The sequence below is a fragment of the Mustelus asterias genome, unplaced genomic scaffold (genome assembly GCF_964213995.1).
Source record: "Mustelus asterias unplaced genomic scaffold, sMusAst1.hap1.1 HAP1_SCAFFOLD_755, whole genome shotgun sequence".
Taxonomy (NCBI): Eukaryota; Metazoa; Chordata; class Chondrichthyes; order Carcharhiniformes; family Triakidae; genus Mustelus; species Mustelus asterias.
In genome coordinates, this window is record NW_027590703.1 from 27,501 (window position 1) to 43,028 (window position 15,528).

At 49.5% G+C, this 15,528-nt stretch overlaps 1 protein-coding gene across 1 annotated transcript in view; it reads left to right on the forward strand.

Moving 5' to 3' along the window:
- The window catches only part of LOC144487366 (voltage-dependent calcium channel gamma-7 subunit-like), a gene marked incomplete at its 5' end in the record, with an annotated part of 64,001 nt that overhangs the window by 23,446 nt on the left and 25,027 nt on the right, over positions 1–15,528 (forward strand). The window lies entirely within an intron of this gene.

The window sequence follows — 15,528 nt, forward strand, 5'->3', positions numbered from 1 at the left end:
CAAGTCTCCTCTCAACCTCCTCCGCTCCAAAGAGAAAAGCCCAAGTTCCCTCAACCTTTCCTCATAAGACCTACCCTCCAAACCAGGCAGCATCCTGGTAAATCTCCTCTGCACTCTTTCCAGTGTCTCCACATCCTTCTTATAGTGAGGTGACCAGAACTGCACACAATATTCCAAATGTGGTCTCACCAAGGTCCTGTACAGTTGCAGCATAACCCCATGGCTCTTAAACTCAAACCCCCGTTAATGAACGCCAACACACTATAGGCCTTCTTCACGGCTCTATCCACTTGAGTGGCAACCTTCAGAGATCTATGGATATGAACCCCAAGATCTCTCTGTTCCTCCACAGTCTTCAGAACCCTACCTTTGACCCTGTAATCCACATTTAAATTAGTCCTACCAAAATGAATCACCTCACATTTATCAGGGCGTTCATGGTAGGGCATTGGGGAGAGTTACAGAACAAAGAGATCTAGGGGTACATGTTCATAGCTCCTTGAAAGTGGAGTCACAGGTGGACAGAGTGGTGAAGAAGGCATTCGGCATGCTTGGTTTCATCGGTCAGAACATTGAATACAGGAGTTGGGACGTCTTGTTGAAGTTGGACAAGACATTGGTAAGGCCACACTTGGATTACTGTGTACAGTTCTGGTCACCCTATTACAGAAAGGATATTATTAAACTAGAAAGAGTGCAGAAAAGATTTACTAGGATGCTACTGGGACTTGATGGATTGAGTTATAAGGAGAGGCTGAATAGACTGGGACTTTTTCTCTGGAGCGTAGGAGGCTGAGGGGTGATCTTATAGAGGTTTATAAAATAATGAGGGGCACAGATCAGCTAGATAGTCAATATCTTTTCCCAAAGGTAGGGGAGTCTAAAACTAGAGGGCATATGTTTAAGGTGAGAGGGGAGAAATACAAAACTGTCCAGAGGGGCAATTTTTTCACACAGAGGGTGGTGAGTGTCTGGAACGAGCTGCCAGAGGTAGTAGTAGAGGCGGGTACAATTTTGTCTTTTAAAAAGCGTTTAGATAGTTACATGGGTACGATGGGTATAGAGGGATATGGGCCAAATGCGGGCAATTGGGATTAGTTTAGGGGTTTAAAAAGGGGCAGCATGGACAAGTTGGGCCAAAGGGCCTGTTTCCATGCTGTAAACCTCTGTGACTCTCTCTCTCTATAACTCTCTCTCTCCCTCTGTCCCGCTCTATGTCTCCCTGTCTGTCTCTGTCTCTCTGTCTCTCTCTGTCTGTCTCTCTCTCCCTCTCCCACTCTCTGTCTCTCTCTCTGTCTCTCTCACTGTCTCTCTCGCTCTGTCTCTCTCACTGTCTCTCTCTCTCTGTCTCTCTCTCTGTCTCTCTCACTGTCTCTCTCACTGTCTCTCTCTCTGTCTCTCTCTCTGTCTCTCTCACTGTCTCTCTCACTGTCTCTCTCTCTCTGTCTCTCTCTCACTGTCTCTCTCACTGTCTCTCTCACTGTCTCTCTCACTGTCTCTCTCTCTGTCTCTCTCACTGTCTCTCTCTCTGTCTCTCTCTCTCTGTCTCTCTCTCTCTGTCTCTCTCACTGTCTCTCTCACTGTCTCTCTCTCTGTATCTCTCTCTGTCTCTCTCACTGTCTCTCTCACTGTCTCTCTCACTGTCTCTCTCTCTCTGTCTCTCTCACTGTCTCTCTCTCTCTGTCTCTCTCACTGTCTCTCTCTCTGTCTCTCTCTCTGTCTCTCTCACTGTCTCTCTCACTGTCTCTCTCTCTCTGTCTCTCTCTCTCTGTCTCTCTCACTGTCTCTCTCACTGTCCCTCTCACTGTCTCTCTCTCTCTGTCTCTCTCACTGTCTCTCTCTCTGTCTCTCTCTCTCTGTCTCTCTCTCTCTGTCTCTCTCACTGTCTCTCTCACTGTCTCTCTCTCTGTCTCTCTCTCTGTCTCTCTCACTGTCTCTCTCACTGTCTCTCTCACTGTCTCTCTCTCTCTGTCTCTCTCACTGTCTCTCTCTCTGTCTCTCTCACTGTCTCTCTCACTGTCTCTCTCTCTCTGTCTCTCTCACTGTCTCTCTCACTGTCTCTCTCTCTCTGTCTCTCTCACTGTCTCTCTCACTGTCTCTCTCACTGTCTCTCTCTCTCTGTCTCTCTCACTGTCTCTCTCTCTCTGTCTCTCTCACTGTCTCTCTCTCTCTGTCTCTCTCACTGTTTCTCTCTCTCTCTCTCTTTACACCTCGACATCAACACCACCTCAGCTTGGCGAAAGATCAGTGTGAGGACATCTAGCTCCGCCCCCTGGCCACGGGTATATCAGAGTGTTACAGTGAGGGGTGAGGGGTATATCAGAGTGTTACAGTGAGGTGTGTGGGGTATATCAGTGTTACAGTGAGGGGTGTGGGTATATCAGAGTGTTACAGTGAGGGGTGTGGGGTATATCAGTGTTACAGTGAGGGGTGTGGGGTATATCAGAGTGTTACAGTGAGGGGTGTGGGGTATATCAGAGTGTTACAGTGAGGGCTGTGGGGTATATCAGTGTTACAGTGAGGGGTGTGGGGTATATCAGTGTTACAGTGAGGCGTGTGGGGTATATCAGAGTGTTACAGTGAGGGGTGTGGGGAATATCAGTGTGTTACAGTGAGGGGTGTGGGGTATATCAGAGTGTTACAGTGAGGGGTGTGGGGTATATCAGTGTGTTACAGTGAGGGGTGTGGGGTATATCAGTGTGTTACAGTGAGGGGTGTGGGGTATATCAGAGTGTTACAGTGAGGGGTGTGGGGTATATCAGTGTTACAGTGAGGGGTGTGGGGTATATCAGAGTGTTACAGTGAGGGGTGTGGGGTATATCAGAGTGTTACAGTGAGGGGTGTGGGGTATATCAGTGTGTTACAGTGAGGGGTGTGGGATATATCAGAGTGTTACAGTGAGGGGTGTGGGATATATCAGAGTGTTACAGTGAGGGGTGTGGGGTATATCAGAGTGTTACAGTGAGGGGTGTGGGGTATATCAGAGTGTTACAGTGAGGTGTGTGGGGTATATCAGTGTGTAACAGTGAGGGGTGTGGGGTATATCAGAGTGTTACAGTGAGGGGTGTGGGGTATATCAGAGTGTTACAGTGAGGGGTGTGGGGTATATCAGAGTGTTACAGTGAGGGGTGTGGGGTATATCAGTGTTACAGTGAGGGGTGTGGGGTATATCAGAGTGTTACAGTGAGGGGTGTGGGGTATATCAGAGTGTTACAGTGAGGGGTATGGGGTGTATCAGAGTGTTACAGTGAGGGGTGTGGGGTATATCAGAGTGTTACAGTGAGGGGTGTGGGGTATATCAGTGTGTTACAGTGAGGGGTGTGGGGTATATCAGAGTGTTACAGTGAGGGGTGTGGGATATATCAGAGTGTTACAGTGAGGGGTGTGGGGTATATCAGAGTGTTACAGTGAGGGGTGTGGGGTATATCAGAGTGTTACAGTGAGGTGTGTGGGGTATATCAGTGTGTAACAGTGAGGGGTGTGGGGTATATCAGAGTGTTACAGTGAGGGGTGTGGGGTATATCAGAGTGTTACAGTGAGGGGTGTGGGGTATATCAGAGTGTTACAGTGAGGGGTGTGGGGTATATCAGTGTTACAGTGAGGGGTGTGGGGTATATCAGAGTGTTACAGTGAGGGGTGTGGGGTATATCAGAGTGTTACAGTGAGGGGTATGGGGTGTATCAGAGTGTTACAGTGAGGGGTGTGGGGTATATCAGAGTGTTACAGTGAGGGGTGTGGGGTATATCAGTGTGTTACAGTGAGGGGTGTGGGGTATATCAGAGTGTTACAGTGAGGGGTGTGGGATATATCAGAGTGTTACAGTGAGGGGTGTGGGGTCTATCAGTGTTACAGTGAGGGGTGTCGGGTATATCAGAGTGTTACAGTGAGGGGTGTGGGGTATATCAGAGTGTTACAGTGAGGGGTGTGGGGTATATCAGAGTGTTACAGTGAGGGGTGTGCGGTATATCAGTGTGTTACAGTGAGGGGTGTGGGGTATATCAGTGTTACAGTGAGGGGTGTGGGGTATATCAGAGTGTTACAGTGAGGGGTGTGGGGTATATCAGAGTGTTACAGTGAGGGGTGTGGGGTATATCAGTGTTACAGTGAGGGGTGTGGGGTATATCAGAGTGTTACAGTGAGGGGTGTGGGGATATATCAGAGTGTTACAGTGAGGGGTGTGGGGTATATCAGAGTGTTACAGTGAGGGGTGTGGGGTATATCAGAGTGTTACAGTGAGGGGTGTGGGGTATATCAGTGTTACAGTGAGGGGTGTGGGGTATATCAGAGTGTTACAGTGAGGGGTGTGGGGTATATCAGTGTGTTACAGTGAGGGGTGTGGGGTATATCAGAGTGTTACAGTGAGGGGTGTGGGGTATATCAGAGTGTTACAGTGAGGGGTGTGGGGTATATCAGAGTGTTACAGTGAAGGGTGTGGGGTATATCAGTGTGTTACAGTGAGGGGCGTGGGGTATATCAGAGTGTTACAGTGAGGTGTGTGGGGTATATCAGTGTTACAGTGAGGGGTGTGGGGTATATCAGAGTGTTACAGTGAGGGGTGTGGGGTATATCAGTGTGTTACAGTGAGGGGTGTGGGGTATATCAGTGTTACAGTGAGGCGTGTGGGGTATATCAGTGTGTTACAGTGAGGGGTGTGGGGTATATCAGTGTTACAGTGAGGGGTGTGGGGTATATCAGAGTGTTACAGTGAGGGGTGTGGGGTCTATCAGTGTTACAGTGAGGGGTGTGGGGTATATCAGAGTGTTACAGTGAGGGGTGTGGGGTATATCAGAGTGTTACAGTGAGGGGTATGGGGTATTTCAGTGTGTTACAGTGAGGGGTGTGGGGTATATCAGAGTGTTACAGTGAGGGGTGTGGGGTATATCAGAGTGTTACAGTGAGGTGTGTGCGGTATATCAGTGTTACAGTGAGGGGTGTGGGGTATATCAGAGTGTTACAGTGAGGGGTGTGGGGTATATCAGAGTGTTACAGTGAGGGGCGTGTGGTATATCAGAGTGTTACAGTGAGGTGTGTGGGGTATATCAGTGTGTTACCGTGAGGGGTGTGGGATATATCAGAGTGTTACAGTGAGGGGTGTGGGGTATATCAGTGTGTTACAGTGAGGGGTGTGGGGTATATCAGTGTTACAGTGAGGGGTGTGGGGTATATCAGAGTGTTACAGTGAGGGGTGTGGGATATATCAGAGTGTTACAGTGAGGGGTGTGGGGTATATCAGTGTGTTACAGTGAGGGGTGTGGGGTATATCAGTGTTACAGTGAGGGGTGTGGGGTATATCAGAGTGTTACAGTGAGGGGTGTGGGGTCTATCAGTGTTACAGTGAGGGGTGTGGGGTATATCAGTGTGTAACAGTGAGGGGTGTGGGGTATATCAGTGTTACAGTGAGGGGTGTGGGGTATATCAGAGTGTTACAGTGAGGGGTGTGGGGTATATCAGTGTTACAGTGAGGGGTGTGGGGTGTATCAGTGTTACAGTGAGGGGTGTGGGGTATATCAGAGTGTTACAGTGAGGGGTGTGGTGTATATCAGTGTTACAGTGAGGGGTGTGGGATATATCAGAGTGTTACAGTGAGGGGTGTGGGGTATATCAGAGTGTTACAGTGAGGGGTGTGGGGTATATCAGAGTGTTACAGTGAGGGGTGTGGGGTGTATCAGAGTGTTACAGTGAGGGGTGTGGGATATATCAGAGTGTTACAGTGAGGGGTGTGGGGTATATCAGTGTGTTACAGTGAGGGGTGTGGGATATATCAGAGTGTTACAGTGAGGGGTGTGGGATATATCAGAGTGTTACAGTGAGGGGTGTGGGGTATATCAGAGTGTTACAGTGAGGGGTGTGGGGTATATCAGAGTGTTACAGTGAGGTGTGTGGGGTATATCAGTGTGTAACAGTGAGGGGTGTGGGGTATATCAGAGTGTTACAGTGAGGGGTGTGGGGTATATCAGAGTGTTACAGTGAGGGGTGTGGGGTATATCAGAGTGTTACAGTGAGGGGTGTGGGGTATATCAGTGTTACAGTGAGGGGTGTGGGGTATATCAGAGTGTTACAGTGAGGGGTGTGGGGTATATCAGAGTGTTACAGTGAGGGGTATGGGGTGTATCAGAGTGTTACAGTGAGGGGTGTGGGGTATATCAGAGTGTTACAGTGAGGGGTGTGGGGTATATCAGTGTGTTACAGTGAGGGGTGTGGGGTACATCAGAGTGTTACAGTGAGGGGTGTGGGATATATCAGAGTGTTACAGTGAGGGGTGTGGGGTATATCAGAGTGTTACAGTGAGGGGTGTGGGGTATATCAGAGTGTTACAGTGAGGTGTGTGGGGTATATCAGTGTGTAACAGTGAGGGGTGTGGGGTATATCAGAGTGTTACAATGAGGGGTGTGGGGTATATCAGAGTGTTACAGTGAGGGGTGTGGGGTATATCAGAGTGTTACAGTGAGGGGTGTGGGGTATATCAGTGTTACAGTGAGGGGTGTGGGGTATATCAGAGTGTTACAGTGAGGGGTGTGGGGTATATCAGAGTGTTACAGTGAGCGGTATGGGGTGTATCAGAGTGTTACAGTGAGGGGTGTGGGGTATATCAGAGTGTTACAGTGAGGGGTGTGGGGTATATCAGTGTGTTACAGTGAGGGGTGTGGGGTATATCAGAGTGTTACAGTGAGGGGTGTGGGATATATCAGAGTGTTACAGTGAGGGGTGTGGGGTCTATCAGTGTTACAGTGAGGGGTGTCGGGTATATCAGAGTGTTACAGTGAGGGGTGTGGGGTATATCAGAGTGTTACAGTGAGGGGTGTGGGGTATATCAGAGTGTTACAGTGAGGGGTGTGCGGTATATCAGTGTGTTACAGTGAGGGGTGTGGGGTATATCAGTGTTACAGTGAGGGGTGTGGGGTATATCAGAGTGTTACAGTGAGGGGTGTGGGGTATATCAGAGTGTTACAGTGAGGGGTGTGGGGTATATCAGTGTTACAGTGAGGGGTGTGGGGTATATCAGAGTGTTACAGTGAGGGGTGTGGGGATATATCAGAGTGTTACAGTGAGGGGTGTGGGGTATATCAGAGTGTTACAGTGAGGGGTGTGGGGTATATCAGAGTGTTACAGTGAGGGGTGTGGGGTATATCAGTGTTACAGTGAGGGGTGTGGGGTATATCAGAGTGTTACAGTGAGGGGTGTGGGGTATATCAGTGTGTTACAGTGAGGGGTGTGGGGTATATCAGAGTGTTACAGTGAGGGGTGTGGGGTATATCAGAGTGTTACAGTGAGGGGTGTGGGGTATATCAGAGTGTTACAGTGAAGGGTGTGGGGTATATCAGTGTGTTACAGTGAGGGGCGTGGGGTATATCAGAGTGTTACAGTGAGGGGTGTGGGGTATATCAGTGTTACAGTGAGGGGTGTGGGGTATATCAGAGTGTTACAGTGAGGGGTGTGGGGTATATCAGTGTGTTACAGTGAGGGGTGTGGGGTATATCAGTGTTACAGTGAGGCGTGTGGGGTATATCAGTGTGTTACAGTGAGGGGTGTGGGGTATATCAGTGTTACAGTGAGGGGTGTGGGGTATATCAGAGTGTTACAGTGAGGGGTGTGGGGTCTATCAGTGTTACAGTGAGGGGTGTGGGGTATATCAGAGTGTTACAGTGAGGGGTGTGGGGTATATCAGAGTGTTACAGTGAGGGGTGTGGGGTATTTCAGTGTGTTACAGTGAGGGGTGTGGGGTATATCAGAGTGTTACAGTGAGGGGTGTGGGGTATATCAGAGTGTTACAGTGAGGTGTGTGCGGTATATCAGTGTTACAGTGAGGGGTGTGGGGTATATCAGAGTGTTACAGTGAGGGGTGTGGGGTATATCAGAGTGTTACAGTGAGGGGCGTGTGGTATATCAGAGTGTTACAGTGAGGTGTGTGGGGTATATCAGTGTGTTACCGTGAGGGGTGTGGGATATATCAGAGTGTTACAGTGAGGGGTGTGGGGTATATCAGTGTGTTACAGTGAGGGGTGTGGGGTATATCAGTGTTACAGTGAGGGGTGTGGGGTATATCAGAGTGTTACAGTGAGGGGTGTGGGATATATCAGAGTGTTACAGTGAGGGGTGTGGGGTATATCAGTGTGTTACAGTGAGGGGTGTGGGGTATATCAGTGTTACAGTGAGGGGTGTGGGGTATATCAGAGTGTTACAGTGAGGGGTGTGGGGTCTATCAGTGTTACAGTGAGGGGTGTGGGGTATATCAGTGTGTAACAGTGAGGGGTGTGGGGTATATCAGTGTTACAGTGAGGGGTGTGGGGTATATCAGAGTGTTACAGTGAGGGGTGTGGGGTATATCAGTGTTACAGTGAGGGGTGTGGGGTGTATCAGTGTTACAGTGAGGGGTGTGGGGTATATCAGAGTGTTACAGTGAGGGGTGTGGTGTATATCAGTGTTACAGTGAGGGGTGTGGGATATATCAGAGTGTTACAGTGAGGGGTGTGGGGTATATCAGAGTGTTACAGTGAGTGGTGTGGGGTATATCAGTGTTACAGTGAGGGGTGTGGGGTATATCAGTGTTACAGTGAGGGGTGTGGGGTATATCAGAGTGTTACAGTGAGGGGTGTGGGGTATATCAGTGTTACAGTGAGGGGTGTGGGGTATATCAGTGTTACAGTGAGGGGTGTGGGGTGTATCAGTGTTACTGCGAGGGGTGTGGGGTATATCAGTGTTACAGTGAGGGGTGTGGGGTATATCAGAGTGTTACAGTGAGAGGTGTGGGGTATATCAGAGTGTTACAGTGAGGGGTGTGGGGTATATCAGTGTTACAGTGAGGGGTGTGGGGTATATCAGTGTGTTACAGTGAGGGGTGTCGGGTATATCAGAGTGTTACAGTGAGGGGTGTGGGGTATATCAGAGTGTTACAGTGAGGGGTGTGGGGTATATCAGAGTGTTACAGTGAGGGGTGTGCGGTATATCAGTGTGTTACAGTGAGGGGTGTGGGGTATATCAGTGTTACAGTGAGGGGTGTGGGGTATATCAGAGTGTTACAGTGAGGGGTGTGGGGTATATCAGAGTGTTACAGTGAGGGGTGTGGGGTATATCAGTGTTACAGTGAGGGGTGTGGGGTATATCAGAGTGTTACAGTGAGGGGTGTGGGGATATATCAGAGTGTTACAGTGAGGGGTGTGGGGTATATCAGAGTGTTACAGTGAGGGGTGTGGGGTATATCAGAGTGTTACAGTGAGGGGTGTGGGGTATATCAGTGTTACAGTGAGGGGTGTGGGGTATATCAGAGTGTTACAGTGAGGGGTGTGGGGTATATCAGTGTGTTACAGTGAGGGGTGTGGGGTATATCAGAGTGTTACAGTGAGGGGTGTGGGGTATATCAGAGTGTTACAGTGAGGGGTGTGGGGTATATCAGAGTGTTACAGTGAAGGGTGTGGGGTATATCAGTGTGTTACAGTGAGGGGCGTGGGGTATATCAGAGTGTTACAGTGAGGGGTGTGGGGTATATCAGTGTTACAGTGAGGGGTGTGGGGTATATCAGAGTGTTACAGTGAGGGGTGTGGGGTATATCAGTGTGTTACAGTGAGGGGTGTGGGGTATATCAGTGTTACAGTGAGGCGTGTGGGGTATATCAGTGTGTTACAGTGAGGGGTGTGGGGTATATCAGTGTTACAGTGAGGGGTGTGGGGTATATCAGAGTGTTACAGTGAGGGGTGTGGGGTCTATCAGTGTTACAGTGAGGGGTGTGGGGTATATCAGAGTGTTACAGTGAGGGGTGTGGGGTATATCAGAGTGTTACAGTGAGGGGTGTGGGGTATTTCAGTGTGTTACAGTGAGGGGTGTGGGGTATATCAGAGTGTTACAGTGAGGGGTGTGGGGTATATCAGAGTGTTACAGTGAGGTGTGTGCGGTATATCAGTGTTACAGTGAGGGGTGTGGGGTATATCAGAGTGTTACAGTGAGGGGTGTGGGGTATATCAGAGTGTTACAGTGAGGGGCGTGTGGTATATCAGAGTGTTACAGTGAGGTGTGTGGGGTATATCAGTGTGTTACCGTGAGGGGTGTGGGATATATCAGAGTGTTACAGTGAGGGGTGTGGGGTATATCAGTGTGTTACAGTGAGGGGTGTGGGGTATATCAGTGTTACAGTGAGGGGTGTGGGGTATATCAGAGTGTTACAGTGAGGGGTGTGGGATATATCAGAGTGTTACAGTGAGGGGTGTGGGGTATATCAGTGTGTTACAGTGAGGGGTGTGGGGTATATCAGTGTTACAGTGAGGGGTGTGGGGTATATCAGAGTGTTACAGTGAGGGGTGTGGGGTCTATCAGTGTTACAGTGAGGGGTGTGGGGTATATCAGTGTGTAACAGTGAGGGGTGTGGGGTATATCAGTGTTACAGTGAGGGGTGTGGGGTATATCAGAGTGTTACAGTGAGGGGTGTGGGGTATATCAGTGTTACAGTGAGGGGTGTGGGGTGTATCAGTGTTACAGTGAGGGGTGTGGGGTATATCAGAGTGTTACAGTGAGGGGTGTGGTGTATATCAGTGTTACAGTGAGGGGTGTGGGATATATCAGAGTGTTACAGTGAGGGGTGTGGGGTATATCAGAGTGTTACAGTGAGTGGTGTGGGGTATATCAGTGTTACAGTGAGGGGTGTGGGGTATATCAGTGTTACAGTGAGGGGTGTGGGGTATATCAGAGTGTTACAGTGAGGGGTGTGGGGTATATCAGTGTTACAGTGAGGGGTGTGGGGTATATCAGTGTTACAGTGAGGGGTGTGGGGTGTATCAGTGTTACTGCGAGGGGTGTGGGGTATATCAGTGTTACAGTGAGGGGTGTGGGGTATATCAGAGTGTTACAGTGAGAGGTGTGGGGTATATCAGAGTGTTACAGTGAGGGGTGTGGGGTATATCAGTGTTACAGTGAGGGGTGTGGGGTATATCAGTGTGTTACAGTGAGGGGTGTGGGGTATATCAGAGTGTTACAGTGAGGGGTGTGGGATATATCAGAGTGTTACAGTGAGGGGTGTGGGGTATATCAGAGTGTTACAGTGAGGGGTGTGGGGTATATCAGAGTGTTACAGTGAGGTGTGTGGGGTATATCAGTGTGTAACAGTGAGGGGTGTGGGGTATATCAGAGTGTTACAGTGAGGGGTGTGGGGTATATCAGAGTGTTACAGTGAGGGGTGTGGGGTATATCAGAGTGTTACAGTGAGGGGTGTGGGGTATATCAGTGTTACAGTGAGGGGTGTGGGGTATATCAGAGTGTTACAGTGAGGGGTGTGGGGTATATCAGAGTGTTACAGTGAGCGGTATGGGGTGTATCAGAGTGTTACAGTGAGGGGTGTGGGGTATATCAGAGTGTTACAGTGAGGGGTGTGGGGTATATCAGTGTGTTACAGTGAGGGGTGTGGGGTATATCAGAGTGTTACAGTGAGGGGTGTGGGATATATCAGAGTGTTACAGTGAGGGGTGTGGGGTCTATCAGTGTTACAGTGAGGGGTGTCGGGTATATCAGAGTGTTACAGTGAGGGGTGTGGGGTATATCAGAGTGTTACAGTGAGGGGTGTGGGGTATATCAGAGTGTTACAGTGAGGGGTGTGCGGTATATCAGTGTGTTACAGTGAGGGGTGTGGGGTATATCAGTGTTACAGTGAGGGGTGTGGGGTATATCAGAGTGTTACAGTGAGGGGTGTGGGGTATATCAGAGTGTTACAGTGAGGGGTGTGGGGTATATCAGTGTTACAGTGAGGGGTGTGGGGTATATCAGAGTGTTACAGTGAGGGGTGTGGGGATATATCAGAGTGTTACAGTGAGGGGTGTGGGGTATATCAGAGTGTTACAGTGAGGGGTGTGGGGTATATCAGAGTGTTACAGTGAGGGGTGTGGGGTATATCAGTGTTACAGTGAGGGGTGTGGGGTATATCAGAGTGTTACAGTGAGGGGTGTGGGGTATATCAGTGTGTTACAGTGAGGGGTGTGGGGTATATCAGAGTGTTACAGTGAGGGGTGTGGGGTATATCAGAGTGTTACAGTGAGGGGTGTGGGGTATATCAGAGTGTTACAGTGAAGGGTGTGGGGTATATCAGTGTGTTACAGTGAGGGGCGTGGGGTATATCAGAGTGTTACAGTGAGGGGTGTGGGGTATATCAGTGTTACAGTGAGGGGTGTGGGGTATATCAGAGTGTTACAGTGAGGGGTGTGGGGTATATCAGTGTGTTACAGTGAGGGGTGTGGGGTATATCAGTGTTACAGTGAGGCGTGTGGGGTATATCAGTGTGTTACAGTGAGGGGTGTGGGGTATATCAGTGTTACAGTGAGGGGTGTGGGGTATATCAGAGTGTTACAGTGAGGGGTGTGGGGTCTATCAGTGTTACAGTGAGGGGTGTGGGGTATATCAGAGTGTTACAGTGAGGGGTGTGGGGTATATCAGAGTGTTACAGTGAGGGGTGTGGGGTATTTCAGTGTGTTACAGTGAGGGGTGTGGGGTATATCAGAGTGTTACAGTGAGGGGTGTGGGGTATATCAGAGTGTTACAGTGAGGTGTGTGCGGTATATCAGTGTTACAGTGAGGGGTGTGGGGTATATCAGAGTGTTACAGTGAGGGGTGTGGGGTATATCAGAGTGTTACAGTGAGGGGCGTGTGGTATATCAGAGTGTTACAGTGAGGTGTGTGGGGTATATCAGTGTGTTACCGTGAGGGGTGTGGGATATATCAGAGTGTTACAGTGAGGGGTGTGGGGTATATCAGTGTGTTACAGTGAGGGGTGTGGGGTATATCAGTGTTACAGTGAGGGGTGTGGGGTATATCAGAGTGTTACAGTGAGGGGTGTGGGATATATCAGAGTGTTACAGTGAGGGGTGTGGGGTATATCAGTGTGTTACAGTGAGGGGTGTGGGGTATATCAGTGTTACAGTGAGGGGTGTGGGGTATATCAGAGTGTTACAGTGAGGGGTGTGGGGTCTATCAGTGTTACAGTGAGGGGTGTGGGGTATATCAGTGTGTAACAGTGAGGGGTGTGGGGTATATCAGTGTTACAGTGAGGGGTGTGGGGTATATCAGAGTGTTACAGTGAGGGGTGTGGGGTATATCAGTGTTACAGTGAGGGGTGTGGGGTGTATCAGTGTTACAGTGAGGGGTGTGGGGTATATCAGAGTGTTACAGTGAGGGGTGTGGTGTATATCAGTGTTACAGTGAGGGGTGTGGGATATATCAGAGTGTTACAGTGAGGGGTGTGGGGTATATCAGAGTGTTACAGTGAGTGGTGTGGGGTATATCAGTGTTACAGTGAGGGGTGTGGGGTATATCAGTGTTACAGTGAGGGGTGTGGGGTATATCAGAGTGTTACAGTGAGGGGTGTGGGGTATATCAGTGTTACAGTGAGGGGTGTGGGGTATATCAGTGTTACAGTGAGGGGTGTGGGGTGTATCAGTGTTACTGCGAGGGGTGTGGGGTATATCAGTGTTACAGTGAGGGGTGTGGGGTATATCAGAGTGTTACAGTGAGAGGTGTGGGGTATAACAGAGTGTTACAGTGAGGGGTGTGGGGTATATCAGTGTTACAGTGAGGGGTGTGGGATATATCAGAGTGTTACAGTGAGGAATGTGGGGTATATCAGTGTTACAGTGAGGGGTGTGGGGTATATCAGTGTTACAGTGAGGGGTGTGGGGTATATCAGAGTATTCCAGTTAGGGGTGTGGGGTATCTCAGAGTGTTACAGTGAGGGGTGTGGGGTATATCAGAGTGTTACAGTGAGGGGTGTGGGGAAAATCAGAGTGTTAGAGTGAGGGGTGTGGGGTATATCAGAGTGTTACAGTGAGGGGTGTGGGGTATATCAGTGTTACAGTGAGGGGTGTGGGGTATATCAGAGTGTTACAGTGAGGGGTGTGGGGAAAATCAGAGTGTTACAGTGAGGGGTGTGGGGTCTATCAGAGTGTTACAGTGAGGGGTGTGGGGTATATCAGAGTGTTACAGTGAGGGGTGTGGGGTATATCAGTGTGTTACAGTGAGGGGTGTGGGGTATATCAGTGTTACAGTGAGGGGTGTGGGGTATATCAGAGTGTTACAGTGAGGGGTGTGGGGTATATCAGAGTGTTACAGTGAGGGGTGTGGGATATATCAGAGTGTTACAGTGAGGGGTGTGGGATATATCAGTGTTACAGTGAGGGGTGTAGGGTATATCAGTGTTACAGTGAGGGGTGTGGGGTATATCAGTGTTACAGTGAGGGGTGTGGGGTATATCAGTGTTACAGTGAGGGGTGTGGGGTGTATCAGAGTGTTACAGTGAGGGGTGTGGGGTATATCAGTGTTACAGTGAGGGGTGTGGGGTATATCAGTGTTACAGTGAGAGGTGTGGGGTATATCAGAGTGTTACAGTGAGGGGTGTGGGGTATATCAGAGTGTTACAGTGAGGGGTGTGGGATATATCAGTGTTACAGTGAGGGGTGTGGGGTATATCAGTGTTACAGTGAGGGGTGTGTGGTATATCAGTGTTACAGTGAGGGGTGTGGGGTATATCAGTGTTACAGTGAGGGGTGTGGGGTGTATCAGTGTTACAGTGAGGGGTGTGGGGTATATCAGAGTGTTACAGTGAGGGGTGTGGGGTATATCAGTGTTACAGTGAGGGGTGTGGGGTATATCAGAGTGTTACAGTGAGGGGTGTGGGGTATATCAGAGTGTTACAGTGAGGGGTGTGGGGTATATCAGTGTTACAGTGAGGGGTGTGGGGTATATCAGAGTGTTACAGTGAGTGGTGTGGGGTATATCAGTGTGTTACAGTGAGCGGTGTGGGGTATATCAGAGTGTTACAGTGAGTGGTGTGGGGTATATCAGTGTTACAGTGAGGGGTGTGGGGTATATCAGTGTTACAGTGAGGGGTGTGGGGTATATCAGAGTGTTACAGTGAGGGGTGTGGGGTATATCAGTGTTACAGTGAGGGGTGTGGGGTATATCAGTGTTACAGTGAGGGGTGTGGGGTGTATCAGTGTTACTGCGAGGGGTGTGGGGTATATCAGTGTTACAGTGAGGGGTGTGGGGTATATCAGAGTGTTACAGTGAGAGGTGTGGGGTATATCAGAGTGTTACAGTGAGGGGTGTGGGGTATATCAGTGTTACAGTGAGGGGTGTGGGATATATCAGAGTGTTACAGTGAGGGATGTGGGGTATATCAGTGTTACAGTGAGGGGCGTGGGGTATATCAGTGTTACAGTGAGGGGTGTGGGGTATATCAGAGTATTCCAGTTAGGGGTGTGGGGTATCTCAGAGTGTTACAGTGAGGGGTGTGGGGTATATCAGAGTGTTACAGTGAGGGGTGTGGGGAAAATCAGAGTGTTAGAGTGAGGGGTGTGGGGTATATCAGAGTGTTACAGTGAGGGGTGTGGGGTATATCAGTGTTACAGTGAGGGGTGTGGGGTATATCAGAGTGTTACAGTGAGGGGTGTGGGGAAAATCAGAGTGTTACCGTGAGGGGTGTGGGGTCTATCAGAGTGTTACAGTGAGGGGTGTGGGGTATATCAGAGTGTTACAGTGAGGGGTGTGGGGTATATCAGTGTG